The 17886-nt window shown below is 42.8% G+C and overlaps 1 long non-coding RNA gene across 1 annotated transcript in view; it reads left to right on the top strand.

Moving 5' to 3' along the window:
* Window positions 1–2339: 2339 nt before the first annotated feature.
* The window catches only part of LOC120098563 (uncharacterized), a 34426-nt gene continuing 18879 nt past the window's right edge, over window positions 2340–17886 (top strand). The window contains exon 1 of the long non-coding RNA XR_005496886.2: window positions 2340–3301. This is a non-coding gene — a long non-coding RNA (uncharacterized LOC120098563). The remainder of the gene's footprint in view (window positions 3302–17886) is intronic.

Genomic DNA, 17886 nt, shown 5'->3' with positions numbered 1-17886 from the left:
AGCCATGGCTCATACTCTAAACCTCACATTGATTTCTGGACAGGGTTTTTTGTACTTTCTTGGAATCAAGTATTATCTTTGTACAAGTGATCTCGTACCTTCCTGTGTCAATGAATTAGCCAACCCGCATTAAGTTCTTCTCATTGTAGATCGTTTTAATGGGTGTCTAACACTCCAACCTGAAAGCAAAATCCAAAACCCTTGGCTGTTATGCAAGGCAGCCCTGAGCTTATCTGGCCCTCATGATACCCCTCTCTAACACCACACAAATTCCAAGAACTCTGTAGGCCTGGGAATTTCCCACAGTGTATTAAACTTCTGCCTTGTACATGTTGGTGTCCAGAAATATTGGACACTCCATAATGTGCTTCCACACAGCTCTCATCATATACAGCCAGGTGTTGCTGTGCATTGTGCAATGTATATGTGTGTTGGAAGTTTGACCTTCAGTATAGTAGTGATAAGAGGCGACTCAGTGGAACCCTTAAGAGACACGGCTTAGTGGGGGGGGGGTGTGTGTCATTAGGTCATTGGCAGAATGGTTGGAAGGGATAATGTGGTTCCTATAGAAACCTGAATCAGTTTTAAAAGAGTCAGAAACCCTAGCCACTCTTTGCCTTCTGTCTTGTCATGTGATATCCCCCTTATGTGTGTTTTTGTGATGATACCCTAGGCCATGATTTCTCCAGATCAAGTTTATGATGCTGACATGCACTTTGAACATATAGAACTATTATCTAGAGAACCATATCACTCAATAATCACTTAATTAGTTGATCATTACTTAATAAAACATCACAGATATTTCATTATAGTAAAAGAAAGTGGGCATACACCACAGGCTTTAAGGACTACGATTAGAATGCAGAGTCAAAAATCACAGGAAATTCTTTTTATTATCCATTGGGTGGCAAATATTGTTTAGGATGTTAACAATGCTAATCGTAGCTACATGATGAGCAAGGGCCCCTTCAGTTGATTCCGTGTTAAAGTAGTTGGCTTTTAATTTTGGTTGAGACTCAGTTTCCCAAACTTTAGAATGAAGGAATTTAAACAATCATTAAACGTCTCATTTTGGTGTAATATTCCGGAATAAGAACAAAAACACACATACCATTGATGTTGCTGCTCTGAGAACTGTGTAAGATTTACCACTAGTCAAAGGTAGCAGACTGAAGGTGTCTTTACTGAGTTGGCCTAAAGGACCCCAGTCAGACAAGCCTGACAAATCTGTTCTCCCAAAGAGAAGCAGTCAGAAGCAGGGGATCTATTCACACTGCTCTTCTCAGATGGGAGGCAGAGAAGATATCTTGAAACCTGGACTGACCCCTGAGCTAAATGGCAGTCCAGCAAGATGGTGGACTGTAGTGTGGGAGGATACTGCACCTCTCCATCCTTCCACAGACCCTCAAAAAGTAGATCCAAGCCAAAGGTGATTGGAATTTCTGAGGAAAACAGCACAAAAGGCTGAAGTATGGCTCAGGTAACTCTAAAGAAAATGGGGTCTGAAAGATGATGCAGGAAAAATCCTTTAAAAGACAAGATTCCAGGAAAATTGCAAAAAATAAAAGAAGGGGTGGGGCCTCATCCTGACTCAATGATTTTCTCACTCTCAGACATCCTTCCATTTTTTCCCCCTAAAAAGTGCTTCTGGGACAAAGCAGGGCCAAGACGACAGGTCAGACGCTCTAGCTTTCTTGCATTCTGATGAATCTATTTTCCAGGGTAGCAAGTTTCAATTCCCTCCAGACGATGTCCCAAGGCCTCTTTCTATTCATGAGAAGCTGTGGGGCCAGAGGAAACTCATTTTTACTCCTTTTCATCGCCCAGAATTGTTACAACAGTTTCCATTTGAGGGTTGTATGGTGGTTCTCTCACCACCCTCCTCCGCTCACTTTTATGCTGTTCCCCTTAGGCTACTTATCTGTTTGGTTTCTGCCTGTTTTCAGATGTAAGTCTGTAGTCTGTAATAGGTTTTCCTGGTTTGTGAGCATCATTCTGACTTTAAGCCCTGGGAGAAGTCATCTAATCAGCAAGTACATGATGCTTTCTCCAATTCTTCACTGGGAAAGAGTCAAAGAAATATCGGGTATAATCTATTCCTCATACGCTTATTGCTCTGGCAAATTCAATCATCTGTAGCAACGAGCAGATGAATCATACGTCATAACATTTTATAGCTGACTGGAAACTTCTAGATCATCTTGTGGAGCCCTCATTTTACAGAAGCCCCTAGGGTTGGGTTGATTTGGAGTTTGTCCCCAGGGCTGTACCCTGCCAGAAACAGGACCTCCCCACTTGCCTTCTTGATCAGCAATTAGTTTCTCGAGGACCACGAACAACTACCAGCGTGGTCCCTTGATCTTCCTTTCAAGCCAGAGGCCACCAAACCTTAATTTCCAAACGCAATAGGGAGATGCTGAGGAAGGGAAGAGGATTGTGCGGTGTGGCATCCATCTGCTTTATCCGTGCGTCCATTCTGCTCGACAGACATTACACAGGTGGGGATCAGTTTAATCCCTCCGTTCTTTCCAAGATTTTGCTGTAATCTTTTTTTTATATAAACGTCTAGGATTTTTTCTTTTTCTTTTCATACACACTCCTTGATTTTAAAAAAAAATGAACGTAGACTACTTCTTTTTAAACAGCAGATCTTTAAACTTTGGGCTAGAAAGGAACTTATTCTTTGAAGCAGTGCTGAAACTTAAAAGACTCTTAGGATTTTGAAGTTGGACTGAACACATTTTATGTCAGGAGATGGCCACGAGCCCATGGCGACAAGAGGCAGAAGGTTATGGCTTAAAAACGATTCATTTGGGTGTCAAGTTGCCAAGGAGCGAATTTGTGCTACTTCAGATTGTCAACCTGACAGGCTATGGAATCCTTAGGAGACAAACTTCTAGGTGTGTTTGGGAGAGTTTCTAGAATGATCCTAGGTGAGAAGACCCGATCTAAATGTAGGTAGCACAACTCCATGAGCTGGAGTCCTGGCTATAAATAAAGGTGAAAGCAAGCTGAGCTCAGCATTCATTTTCCTCAGTGTCCTGACTGAATGTAATGTGACCTGCCATGCCTTCCTACCATGGTGGGCTAGACCTTTGAATGTGAGGCAGCATAGACACTCCCTTCCGTTGTTTCTTGTCAGTAACTCACAGCAACAGGGAAGTGATTAATACTGTCCTGTTCTGGAGGAGGGATGGGAATCTGAGCTGCCAACACTTCGATCGCCAAAGAGCGTGAACATGAGAACAGAGTAGGGACGCACCGAGATTAAGTCAGTGAACAAACAGGAAGAGGCCGGGTGAGTTCCTTGGGCTGCGTTCACTGCAGAGTATGCATTGATTAGGTACCTTGAGGTTGGGCTACTGTGAAATTTCACATTCATAAAAAGAGGGTTAAGAGCACTGCAGCAGACAGGGAGGGCCACAGACAGATAGATGTTGCTTTGCTTCAAGGTGATCAATATTTAGATTCAGAGTGTGACAGACAATGGCCAGAGGATACTGGTAATACAGGTTTCTCAGTTAGAGTTTTACTGCTGTGAACAAACACCATGACCAATTTGAGTTTTAAAAAGGACATTTAATTGGGGCTGGCTTACAGGTTCAGAGGTTCAGTCCATTATCATTAAGGCGAGAACATGGCAGCATCCAGGCAAGCATGGTGCAGGAGGAGTTCTACGTCTTTATCTGAAGGCTGTTAGTGGTAGAATGACTTCTAGGCAACTCGTAGTAGGGTCTTAAAGGCCACACCCACAGTGACACACATAATTCAACAAGGCCACACCTCCAAATAGTGCCATTCCCTGGGCGAAGCATATACAAACCATCACACCAAGAACCTAGATTGACAAGGAACTTGCTCTTTCAGCCATGATGGAGCACTGGCTAGAGACTTTGAAAATTTGCACATGAGCCTGTTTCTGGGGGAGATGACTATGTACCACTGTGACCCATAAAACTGTAAAGTTAGGATGGTGTTCCTGTCTCCGCCGAAGATTTGCGGCCAAAACAGAGAAGGCTAAGGCAGCCTGCTCTGTTAAAAGTTCTGAGAGTAGCCACCACAGTTTACAAGGAGACCCACTATCCAAAGTCACCTTGGAGCGGGCAAACACGGGGAGTCCCTGCCTCCACCTGGACCACTCTGCAGGTTCAGCCCCAGGAGAAACCGTTACAGCGGGTGAGCCCTGGCAGACAGTGGCTATAGATGTCTGCCCAGAGCTCAAGTCAGTATGCGAGAGCGCTAAGATGACTGCCAGAGCACCCTTGTCCAAGGAGACAGGCGTGGATCTCTCAAGGACAGCCACTCCTCCTTTTTCGTTTTTGGGCCTTTAAAATTTTTGTCACTTTTGATCTGAAATTGAAAAACCACAAGTGTAGAAGATGCAGAGAGCACTTGGACTCCCGATAGAACCTGTTGAGGAGACACTGGCTGCAGATCCCCTTTGTCAGATCCCAGGGACACTTTTCCCTTCCCACTCCCTTTCAAGACCCCGTCCTTTTCTAATGAAGAAGTCTTTTTTGTTTCTCCCTTAAGAATGTTCATTATAAAATAGGGAATGGCTTGAATTATCTCTCTTTGCAGGGATATCCATTAATTTGCCATATTCACCAAAATTAGCTACACTTACTAGTCAAGCCTCATGTGGAAAGCCCGCAGCAATCTCAACAAAACAGCAAAACAGCCTTTAACCAGATCCTAGTGAATATTTTGGTTCTTCATCTAGGTCAAGGAAGAGCTCTTGATGAGGAATTACCTGAAGAGTGCTCGAAAAGATATTTCAAATAAACATAGGTCCTTGAGAAAGTGGAGCTATTGGATTTGTTCAGAGGCTCTTCTTTTGCAGCCTAGGCTGGCCTCACACGTGTGATTTTCCTGCCTCAGTGAGGAGGGGATGTAGATGGGTAGCACCACACCCGATCTATATAGTCAGAGTTTATTAAGGTGTGTCGGGAAGGACTATATCCATGTGTGCGTGCGTGCGTGGGTGCGTGCGTGCGTGGGTGCGTGGGTGCATGGGTGCGTGGGTGCATGGGTGCATGGGTGCATGGGTGCATGGATGCATGCATGTTGGGGATTTTAAGTAGACATGATGATGCTCCAGTGGCCCCCACAGACACAGGACTTGACTGCCTTTGGGTTCCAGTCAGTGTGAAATGCAAATACAGGTCAGAGTCCCAGCTTTGACCAGCTTGCCAAGCCAGGAAACAAGCAAACGTCCCCACTCTCTTCCCTGACAGCAGGAAAGCTAACCCTGAACAGGGTTGTCACTGAACTGGAAATGCTGGTGTCCAGTTACTGGAGTCTTTTTCTTTTAGTGCCCAAGGGCAAAGAGCGGCGTTAATGACGCCTGCACCGGAAGGCAGGTTAAGAGGGTTGGCAGGGCGGTGGTGGTGCAGCTTAACACTTATTTGTATCCTCTGACTCAATGTGAAGATGCAGTTGATGCCTTGTAGCTTCAAGGAAAACTGAAATTTAGATGTCTGTAGGCGGTAGGAGTGGAGGTAATGAATCACTTGTAGAAAAAAAAATGAAATACATCTTTTGTTTTTGTTTTGTTTTTTTGTTTTTTTGTTTTTTTGAACTCAAGAACAGCCAGTGCCTAAATGAGAATGTGTTAATTACAGAGGTTTCAAAGCAAAACCATAGCTTTCAGAGGGCAAGCACTGTTTTACTCAGAGGATGAACAATACCTTAGAGGAAGTGCGCAGTAGCTGGAAGGAGAGAACGTTTGTGGAATTAAGGGACAGGGATGCTGGGAAAGCTATACTCTAACACGCATGCACTATGAGAAGTGGCCTGGGAACCCCACCAGGGAAAGTGAGAGAATATTCTCCTCTCCTCTGCCCCCTTATAAAGAAGCTGTCATTTTCTCCTGGGAGCTAACACCTAGACTCCAAAACCTAGAAAACACATTTAGCTGAGAAGTTTGATGGAGACGGAGGGCTTTGCATCTTGGTCCTGCCTGCCTCAAAGGAAGCGCAAGTGGTTTGTGTTAGTGTGGGAACTAGGGTCAGTTCCCTGTGGACTTTGGGAGCCATGATGGATGAAAGCGGCTTTGGGGACCTGCACTCTTTTCTCTTCTCTTCTTTCTTTCTTTCTTCCTTCCTTTCTTCCTTCCTTCCTTTCTTTCTTTCTTTCTTTCTTTCTTTCTTTCTTTCTTTCTTCCTTCCTTCCTTCCTTCCTTCCTTTCTTTCTTTTCTTTCTTTCTTTTTTTTTTAATCAAATTTTTAAAACTGCAAACCAGCCCTGCTAAATGCCTAAATGAGACAAGACACAAAGGCTGTTTAATCTAGTCCCAGCTCTATAGAGAAGGCTTGGTGAAGGCTGGTAACACACTTAGTATTATTTTTCAAAACATGTGTAATGCCCCAAATCAACCTATAAACCTCACCTGCTCAAGAACCAGGTAACTTCTTGGAATGCTGGGGATTGTAATTCTTGGCAAGTAACGCCTCATGGGAAAGTATGGTGGCCTATAGGTTTGTCCTAAAAGCCTCTGCAACAAGTGGCTTGAGGCCCTTCTCAGCTGGGAAATTTGGGGACTGGTCTGCAACTAATTCCATCTCTTAGTCAGTATTTAATATTGTAATAAAGCTTGCTTTGAGTTTGACCCAAAATGGTGAAGTTGGTTTTTCTGCTGAGTCACAGGATTAACACAAGGGGTCAGAGGTAAGGGGAATCCTGGCAAAAGGAGGCAAAGTGTTCCAGGCACGAATGTTCCTGCCACATTCGTGCCTGGAAGACTCCAAAAGAAGTCTGAGCCTTTTCCATCAAGGTGGTATTTTGAGACCATCTCACCCATTCCATCGTTTTGCCTCCAAGAGCCTCAAGGAAGAGAACATTTCATTGAGAACCAGGATGAACTTCATGCAAGGAAGAGGAACAGATCCCAGGGCCCATCCTCCGGGTAGTTTTCTTTCATTACATTTGAGTGTGGGCCTAGGTGCTTTTAAAAATGCTTAGCATACAGAGCCAGAGAACCGGAAAGTTGAATCCAGGTCACTCTCAGAAGGTACTGGAGTTAGCGTTACGGAATTCTTCAGATGGAGCATTGTTCTAAACCATCCTTTGTGTGTGCGCCCGAGTGTGGCTGATGAATGGGATGTGTGGTATGTAGAGCTGTTTGTAGCCTGCAGGTATGATTGACTCACATGGGACATATGTGTGACAATAGTAGTTCCCAGCAGAGACTTGCCTAACTTCCAAGCCTCTATCCTGGCCTTCTACTTCTAAATCAACTCAGCTGCTAGAGTTGTCTCTCACTGACAGGCTCAGGAGACATCCATATGTCTTATGGAAGATTGAATTCTCTCTGACACTGTTTGTCAACATGCCGGCTGTAAGTAGGACCAGCTGAAGACTTGAGGGAAAGCGGACAGAAATATTCATAAGTCATTTGGAGAGCTTCCAACAAAGGGCTTCCCCAAGGAACAAAATAAAGACCTACTAGACATCAGATATGCTTGATGAGTGAGAAGGCCAGGAAAAGAGGAATAATAGAAATTCTCCACATCATTCGGTTTGAGAGACTTAGCTGAGGGAAATCTTGTCTCATGAGAGCTTCTATTTGGCGTGAACTCCTTCACTTGCCAAGTTCCTTTTCTAGAAAGAGCTTTTAACCCAGTTAGAGTTACTTCAACTAACACATATTCCATATTCAGGGCAATTACTCATAAGCTCATGAGCAGCCCAGGCTAGCTCAGAAGTCTCCTAACCATAAAAGCCATGGCTTAAGTAACACCGAAACCAACCACCAGAGACTTACATGCACAAGAAATACATACACAAGCCTCTCAGTGCCAACTCAGTAGCTGAACAACCTTGGTGCTTTGGACAGGCTTTTCTAGGATACCCTTAAACTTCCTGTTGTGGTGCAAAGATGGCTATAAAGGGTCCAAGCATCGACCCTTCTGGTGGACATGGGAGATAGACAGCCCAAAAGGCTTCATCCTCGCAGCTCTCTACTCTCCTTCCTTGGACGAAAAGCTTTGCTGGGGAAGCCAGACTTCTTTCACTGGTCTAGTTCTAGTTTCATAGAAAGCTGCAAAAAGAATTTTCTCCAGCCAAAAAGTAGGATAGAAATAGATTATCAAGATCTCATTCTGGACTTCCTTTTTTGCCCACAAAATAAGACCAAAACTATGAAGCCACACACTGGGTGGGGAGCAAGCAGTCTGCTATAGTCCTCTTCCCAGAATTTGCTGCTGGCCTGAGATCTGATGAAAGGCTGTTGAAGATCATAAACCTGGGGTGAATTTAGACAGAGGCAGAACCAAAAAGCCCTGAAGGTTAACTGACCGTGATGAGGAGTAATTTCTACCTTATCCAAATGACAAATCTCCTCCAGCAAAAGAAGCAAGACGCTGGCCACCTCTCTACTCTCCCGGGAGAGTGTTTCATACCTGTGTTGAGTTTCAACACTACTTTGCTGTCCTGGTAATGGCCACCCTAGAAGTCAACCCAAGACATGTCATCCCACACATCCAGGAGACTGCTTTATGCAGAGCACTTTGCTAAAGCATCTGGGTAGATTTAATGTTGGGGAAGAAGAGTAGGCAGTCAGGGTTTATGAGTTGGGCTGAATTTCTTCCAGTCCTGAGGACCAGGTTCTGAAATAAGTAGTCCTGTGACAACATCTCGAATTTTCCCATGTTAAGACAGTGGAGTAAGGATAAGACCATGCTGAACACAGAAAACACATAGAAACTACTTTCTATTCTAAGGGTATGTGGGTGAGTGTGTGAGATGTGTGTGTGTGTGTGAGAGAGAGAGAGTTGTGTATGTACGAGTGCGTGACTTGTGTGTGTATGTATATGTCTGTGTGACACACAACACACGTGCATGTATTCACCTGTGGAGGTCAGAGGTCCTGAGGCGTCATGCCTTGGGAGCCATCCACCTTGTTTATGGAGACAGGCTGTTCTCTACCTCCCCAGGATGGGATTACAAGCACATGATAACATGCCCAGCCTTTTACATGACTATTGCAGATTAAATTCCAGTCCTCAAGCCCTTAATTAACTATGTTGCTCCTCAGTTCCTGTTTTAATATTGTAATCCAAATTTCAGCACATAGATGTCTACACGTGCATGCTTTAGATTAAACCTGTACATTCTGTAAAGCTTTAGATTCGGACTCAGTTGAAAAGAACATCGTGATAACTCATTGTTTATTAAAACAATTCTAGGAAGCAAGACTTAGTTGATATATGGAATATCATGTTTAAATGTCTGAGTTTTGAGCATCCCCTCTTCAATTTGGTAGCATTATCGCTGCTTTTCTAAGTGTTGGTTCTGTAAGATATACTGTAAGGGTAGTTTTACAGAAATGTTAACTGTAGGTTGTTAGTTCTTTGGGCTCTTCCACAGCACTGGCATGTGTCGGTTGAAAGGTAGGGACTTTTTGTGATTTTAGAGAGAAATTTAAATTCAGGACTGTTGAAATGTCTCCACAGGGAAAGGAGTTCACAGTCCAAGTTGTATTTCTGCTTGGGTTGTCATCTCATCTGGTCATACATGTGCTGGTGTGTACACCTACAAATGAATGCTCTTGTGCATACGATACACAGATAAATGCAAAAAAAATTAAAAACGTAACATCGCAAACATTTACTACTTTTCAAATGGAACTCTTTTGTGGGTTTCTGGGGTTGAGGTAAATCATCATGATCAGAGGCAACTTGGGGAGAAAAGGATTTATGTTACTTGTACTTCCATATCACGGAAACATCGTCAAAGAAAGTAATGGCAGGAAGCGAAGTCAAGAACCAGAAGGCAATCTGGGGTTGGGGATTTAGCTCAGTGGTAGAGCGCTTGCCTAGCAAGTGCAAGGCCCTGGGTTCGGTCCTCAGCTCCAAAAAAAAGATCCAAAAGACAAGAACTACAGCAGAACCCATAGAGGAGAGCTCCTCATTGGTTTGCACTGCCTGTTTTCTTATAGCACTGAGGACCACCAGCCTAGGGGTGGCACCCTTGACAGTGAACTGAATTCACATCAATCACCAGTTAAGAGGCTGCACCACAGTCTTGTCCACAGCCCAATCTCATGTTCTCAATTGAGGTTCTTTCTTCCAAAATGGCTACCTTGTATCAAGTTGACATAAAATTAGCCAGCCCAAAATCTATTACACATATAGCAAAATGATGACGCTTAGATAGCTCATTTAACTATTTGCAAATATGGTCCTTGATCCATGGTGGCTTGACCTGTCTGTGATATTTTGTCCTTACAGTGGAGCCATCCATGGAACTAGGGCTTGGCTGTTGAGTTTGGAATTTTCCCTGGGTCTGTGATGTAGTCTATGTGTACTTTAAGCAAACGTCACTGGTTCTGCTGTTTTTAATAGTATCAACTGTTTCCCTACAGTATGCTGTGCTACTTGTGATGGTGTTTGGTCTGCAGTAGTGACTTTTCTCATTGTCCTGACCTCCATACCTAAAAGAAAAATGAACCTAAAGGCAGAGGAGTTCACTTGCAGTTTGAGGAGATACGGAGCTGGTGTCTGAGAAGGTTGCATGGTAGAAATAAGGTAGCTGGTTACTTTTTATTTGCAGGCAGGAAGCAGACATTAATACCGGTACTTAGCACATTGGATTTCTCCTTTGGATTCAGCCCAGGACCCCAGTCACTTGGGTAATGCTGCCCACATTCAGCATATACCCTCCTGAGTCAGATCTTCCTGGAAATAGAATCATAGACACACCCAGTAACCGTAGTTCTATGGTGATTCTATGGTAATTCCGAATCTGGTCAAGTCAACATTGAAGATTAAAACCACAGTTATGTTAGGCGCGAGACATACTTTTTGTTCTTGGGTATTTTCGTCCTATAATGGCTTTGTTGGGACACAATCCCACATCAAGTTCAGGGCCATTGTTTTTAGTATTTCCTATTGTAGTTCACTTGTATGAGCATTGGAAAGTCCACTATTGATAGCATGGTGCACATTTTGTTGTTTTCTTCAAAGATTTATTTACTTGAGGGTACCCTGCACACTACCAGAGGGAAAAAGTCATCACCAATATCACCCAGCTACAAACCCAATGGCAAACAGTGACCTGCCTGCCAGGCATACTAGTACAGTAGTGCCACAAGTGTTATGAGGGTGAACAATCTCTTTCTGGTTTGATTTAAACTCACTCTCTGAGATGGAACCCATATCTGACGCTGCAAAAATGTCTAAAACTGAGACTGGATAGGTCATTGGTCTAAGGGAAAACCTAATAGTATTATTCTGCTAAAGGAGCATTACAAATAAAATAAAATAAAAGTCCACAGTGATTTGAATGAAAATGGTCTCCATAATCCCATAGGGAATGGCATTATTAGGAGGTGTGGTCTTGTTAAAATAGTTGTGTTGTTGGAGTGGGCTTTGAGGTTTCAGAAGCTCAAGCCAGGCCCCATGTGGCTCTCTCCCTTCCTGCTGTCTGAGGATCCAGATACAGAACTGAAAGTTCCTTCCTTAGCCCCATGTCTGCCTGAATGCTGCCATGCTTCCCTCCACAATGACAATGGACTAAACCTCTGAACTGTAAGCCAGTCCCAATTAAATGCTTTCCTTTATAAGGTTGTTGTGGTCATGTTGTCTCTTCAGGAAATATGAACCCTAAGGCAGATCCCCAATGCTGCACTGCCTAATGACATACCATATGTTAGTGCCTTGTTCAACCTTCACTAGGGAAGGTTCTTGTAGGAGATAGAAATTAACAGAGAGAGAGAGAGAGAGAGAGAGAGAGAGAGAGAGAGAGAGAGAGAGAGAGGGAGAGAGAGAGAGAGAGAGAGAGAGAGAGGAAGATGAAGAGGGGGAGGGGAGGGAGAGGGAGAGAGAGAAACTTTGGAGGTTTCAGTATAAAATGATGTCTTCATCAAAGTTCCTCCAAGGATTAGAGATCTATTTGGAAGAGGATGTAGAATGATTCTAAGAGCCAGTGGTGATAGAAGACTCCAGGCACACCAGGACCTACACACATAGAAACACAGAGACTGTGACAGCACATACTAGACATGTGTAGGTTCAAGACTGAAGTGGTCCCAGCTAGGAGAGGGAAGTAAGACACATGCTCCTTAATCTTAACCTTAACCTTAACCTTAACCTTAACCTTAACCTTAACCTTAACCTTAACTCTTAACCAAAAAGCTATCTGCAACTGATGCTCACTGGCAAAGGGAGTATCAATTTCTTCAATGGAGTGTCACTGAGTATGGCAACCACACATCATGCACATGGTCATAAATGAATGGCTGGTCAATCAATGCAAAACAAATTCCATGGGTTTGTTTCGTTTTGTTTTGTTTATTCTTGTTTTCGTGGGCCTTTTAAAATGTTTGCTCTATTTTGGATATTTTTTTCTTCTTATTGGTTTTGCTTGTGTAGGGGTTTTGGAAAAGAGAAAACATAAAATTGAGTGCATGAAGAGATGTAGTTGGATGAGAGAGGGAAAACTCATGACTTAAGTGATGTTGTACTCGAAAAAGTTTAAAGAAAAAAATCATCTATCTATCTATCTATCTATCTATCTATCTATCTATCTATCATCTATTCATTGGTGTGTGTGTGTGTGTGTGTGTGTGTGTGTGTGTGTGTGTTTATGTGTTCTATGTGTGGGTATGTATGCCACTGTGCACGTGTGGAGGTCAGAGCAAAATTTACAAACCTGGTCATCTCCTTCTACCATGTGGGGTCTGGGAAATGAACTCAGGTCCTCTTACTTGAAGGCAGATGCTTTAACTCTCTAGTTGTCTCACCGGCCCAGCTCAAAGTTCTTCAAGGAAGGAACCAATCACATGATTGACCACATTAAAAGCTTGTCAACCTTGACTCTTAAAGTCTTACTATATCTCATAATTTGGTGACCAAAATATTTCCCCTCCTTGCATGCCATTTCTTTCTTTTTTTTTCTTTTTCTTTTTTCTTTTTTTCGGAGCTGGGGACCAAACCCAGGGCCTTCTGCTTGCTAGGCAAGCGCTCTACCACTGAGCTAAATCCCCAACCCCATGCCATTTCTTTCTGAGTTGTATGCATGCCTAGCATGTCTTACCTCTTGCCATTGAAATCAGACATGTTAATGGCACTTTTGCCCTTTCATGGTTCTTTCAGTTAAGGTCATTACCCTTTAGGCATGTACTTAAATAACTCCTTCAATCTATACTTTGCCTTTTAATTGTATTTCTATTGTTTACTGGCAAAAATACTCAATAAATTTTCAGAGGTGACTATCTTTTCTTTAAAAAATGTTTCCATTTTTTTTTGTTCAAGAATCTTTTGCCAATTCTGAAATAACACAATCTTTGTTGCTTCCTGTAAAAAAAATAATAAGGCAAAGAAAGTAGAAATGGTTATTTGATTAGTTGGAAGATGGCTTTTTGAATGTGGTCTCCTCGCTCTCCATTTGCTCTCTGTGGGCAATTTTAGTGATGGTGTGTGTGTGTGTGTGTGTGTGTGTGTGTGTGTGTGTGTGTGTGTGTAGGCACACTGTGTGGCTGTTGCTCATCACATTGGGAAGTAGGCCACACAAAGTGTACTCCACGACTTTCTCTACTATCTCTCTGAACTTGAAGGTGTGAATGACTGTCAAGTGTTGAAGGATTTCAACGTTGGCTTTCTTTTCTTTGGCCTCTGTGGTGGTTTGAATGAAAATGGCCCCCATAGGCCCATAGGAAGTGGCACTATTAGAAAGTGTGGCCTTGTTGGAGTAGAAAGTGTGTCACTGGGGATGGTCTTTGAGGTCTCAGATGCTCAAACCAGGCCCAGTGTCTCACTATCTTCCTGCTGTCTACTGATCTGGATGTAGAGCTCAGCTACCTCTCACATACCATGTCTGCCTGCACACTGCCATGTGTCCTGTCATGATGAAAGGGACCAAACCTTTGAACTCTAAGCCAGCCCCAGTTAAGTTCTTTACTTTATAAAAGTTGCAGTGGTCGGTGTCTCTTCGTGGAACTAGAAATCCTAACTTAAACCCTCTCATTTTTCATCTTTTTTTGAATGAATTTTCCCCATAAAATATTGACTTTCAGTAAACTTACACGATTCTCTTTCCCCAAACAAGACCTTTTTTCCCCCACTTAATTTTATATTTGATCTTGAGCATCCGATATGGACAATGCTCCCAGTGCTGCTGTGGAGAGCTTCTACTGGACTTTTACGCAGTTTGTTTTTAGCTTGGCCCCCAGTGCTGGTCAGGGACTGTATGCAGAGTGTCATGGATCCCTTGGAGGGCAAGAGTGTTTGAAGCTGCAATCTTTCCCTTCTATTGTTTGTGGTTACCTTACGTGTTGAGATGGTGAGAACACAAAATAGCCAGAAGGTCAACCCAAACACCACCAAGCCCTGCCTGGACACAGGGTAGGCATTCATTTCCTAAATTATGGAGATTAAGTTGGCTCATGTGTCTCGGCCTCCCACATACTAGCACACCGGGTCTATCTTAGACTCCCTCTGTCTCATTCAACCCCATATTCGTTCCATTGCTGAGGCTTACACCCCCACCTCTAATATTCAGACCAAATTTGTTGTCTCCTCTTCTGTTGATAAAATCTTTGACCAGTGGACTTGAAACTAGGGGATCTTTTGGGTCCGTGGATCACATGAGAGTTTCTTCTAAATCCTTTCTTCCTCAGGCATAGCTGGTTTACAGGGTCACCAGCCTAGTCTCCTTTCTATTGCTGTAACAGAGTGCTGGAGGCTGGGTGACTTACAAGGAAAAGAGGTTGAACTCCCCTACAGTTTTTAGATTCTAAAGGCCATGTACCAGCCTTGTCTTGGCCTAGTGGAGGGCATGTGTTGTGTCATGCCATGGTAGAGAAGGAGAAAGATAGAGCATCTGTGTGTAGAAGGTACAAGTGTGTGAGAGAAAACCCAAGGAGGCTTTCTAGCAGATGGCCTTTTTTTTTAAAACATCTGTTCTGAGTCCTAGAGCCAGAAATCTTCTGAGAGTATTAGCCTGCTCATCCAGTGGAGCCATGGGTGCATCTAATGTTGCTCAGTGCTCCTTGTCCTCATCTGTCACTCAGAAAAGATCAATCAGTATCCATCCTTGAGCTGAGTTTTGGACCACGCCTTGTGGTGGCCACCCCTGGGACTCCTTCCTCAAGGCTTGGAAAAGAAGGCAGCTAACACGGTGGGAGCTGCGCCTTTCTCAGTGTGTCGTGCTTAGGCAACTTGGAGGCGGAATGAGATGAACTGGTCCATCTTTGGAACTTACTCTGTGGCTAGAAGAGCTTGTTGTATCAGGGCTTATAATTCAGGAGTTCGGAGCACGCACAAAGCTTTGTTGCAACAGAACCCCTCCCTTCCGCTAATGCAGTGTCTGTGAATAAGTCTCCTCAGCCTCTACATCAATAAAGGGAGAAGCAGGAATTCAGTTGATGTCGAATACTCTCTCATGCTAGCAGTAAATAAAATTCATGGAAGAAACAGAGCCCTAGGCCTCATCCATCTCTCAAAGACATGTATTTCTAATAAAACCATGTTTATGACTAATCATTATTCAATGGCATTTCTAACCTGTTTATGCTGTTTTGGTCAACCGTGTTTGTAATTATGATTATAATCTAGCCAGAAGCAATCCATAGTCAGAGTTTCTAGCCATGGGATTTTTGTTTTAATTTGAAATATTACATGTATTTTTTTGAAACAGAGAATTGTGCCAGAATAATCAAGAAAAGATCTTGAAATGTTAAAACATGTTACATTAGTATAAAAATCTGTGCAGAAAACATAATAGCAATTGAAAGATTAAAAAATTGACAGTCATGGAAGAGCTCATTAATGTATTTTTTAAAAATGAATACAGGAATTTAATGGTTTTTTATAAGTTACTATTTAGAGTGAATTGATGAACTGGAAGAGTTTCATTTGAAATGTCAATATTTATAATAAACTGAAATTACATTTTTTTCCGAACTTAGACTAAGAAATTGTAGCTGTTAACTTAAAAAATGGCAGAAGCTCCCAGGTTGTCTAATATCTCCATCAGGGTGAACTAGAAGAAAACATTTGCAAACCTACGCCCCGGAAGTGCAGTCCTCTGATCCTAGTTCCTTACTTCCCAGACTTTCTGTTTCTGGCTTTTGCCCTACTGGGAACTCTTCTTCTTGCCCCGCCTCCACTCAGCCAGAGTGGGATTTCTTGTTCTGTTATTCAGGTAAATTTGCTGACGGTAAGCCTTACAAATTTTCATGGTCAAATGACTTCCGATGTCTTCTACCTTCCTCTGTAGCTGACCTTAGTAATACATTTCCTTCATTGCCCTGCTCACCTAGCTCCATTCTTACCATTGGGCTTCTCTGTTCCAAAACATATCCGGAACACCAGCGCTAGTACCCAGGCTCTTGCTGATTTCCTTTGTCTTGTCATCCAGGTGTCATTCACGCAAAGAGACTGTCGTCATAACGCTTCTTATCCTACTTGCTCCTTACTTTTGTCTACTTCTTCCCTGGCTTCAGTTCCCACATGGTACGTAGACCTCCTATAACGATGGTGTATGTTTCTTCTAGAAATGTTTGGCTGAGTCCCTAGATAAAAGTAATTTCCATGAGGTAAAGCCTCATTGCCTTTCTGCCCACAGACCTTAGAATAAAATGTGCCGGGTACTCAACAATTAGCATTTGATGGTTTATTGATTAAAAGCACCCACTGCTCTACATGAGGACCTGAGTTCAGTTCCTAGCACTGATGGTGGCTCACTACACAAACATCTGTGCATTCATGTACATATGGCGTGTGTGTGTGTGTGTGTGTGTGTGTATACATATATATACGTATATATATGTATGTATATATGTACACACCTATAAATACTTTAAAAAATAGTTAAGTACTTATTAATGAATGATTCATAAAAAATTATACTGCAACATGCTCCTATATTCCCAGCTATTTGGGACGGTGTGGCAAGAGGATTGCTTAAACCATGGTCCCCAGCCTGTGTGACACACAGAACCCTATTCTAAAATGAAAAATTACAAGTAATTATTTTTTTTTTTGGTTCTTTTTTTTCGGAGCTGGGGACCGAACCCAGGGCCTTGCGCTTCCTAGGCAAGCGCTCTACCACTGAGCTAAATCCCCAACCCCAAGTAATTATTTATAGGTCCATAATAAGGTAAATATTTTCTTGAATATAATATTATGTAATAACATGAAATCTTTAAAAACCATGTAAAATTTGTCATAAGAGAAAAAGTTAAGCATGTAGTATTTAGTGGATAAAGATGGTTAACATACTTATTTTCATACATCTATCTAAGTGTCGGCACAAAGGAAAACACTAGTTTTAGTCCAGTAACAAAAGATTAGAATTTTGTTTTGTGGCCTTGGGTTATTGCTATTAAAGTAGTACTTACATAGGGAGTTTGCAAGTTTGAGAAGGATAAAAAAGGAAAAATGGACCTTGTTTGTTGACAGCTTGGAAAACATCCTAGTGTGCCAAGAGTGTTTTGGAAGTTCTATCCTGGATGGGACTCTGTGTCAAGGAAAGGCACTTGGCCGGGGTGTACCATGACGGGCTAGGCAGTGTCAAAGACAGTATCTTCAGTGAAGAGGGTGTAAGGCATGATTCTCTTCAGTGTTGGGCTGGTTAACAGATGGGGTGTCAACATCTTTGGTATAGACACATCTTCTCTTTGATAACATGTCACCCTAGAAAACCCCAGAGCAATGTGCCCTATCTATGTATAGTCTGGCTTTGCTTTGCTCAATGTCCCAGCTCAGGGCTCACTGTGTGTGCCGCTCTCTGCTTCCAGCCTGCTTCCATGAACCCATTCTACTCGATGCTCACACATCGGAAAGGGATTTACCATTCCTTGGGGTGACCCCATTTGGCCAATGGGAACGGGAAGGTTGGATAAATGTTTCCTCTGCAGTACTGTAAGCAAATACATTT

The sequence above is a fragment of the Rattus norvegicus genome, chromosome 19 (assembly GCF_036323735.1).
Source record: "Rattus norvegicus strain BN/NHsdMcwi chromosome 19, GRCr8, whole genome shotgun sequence".
In the NCBI taxonomy this organism is placed as follows: domain Eukaryota; kingdom Metazoa; phylum Chordata; class Mammalia; order Rodentia; family Muridae; genus Rattus; species Rattus norvegicus.
This window is presented reverse-complemented; position numbering and strand designations above follow the sequence as displayed.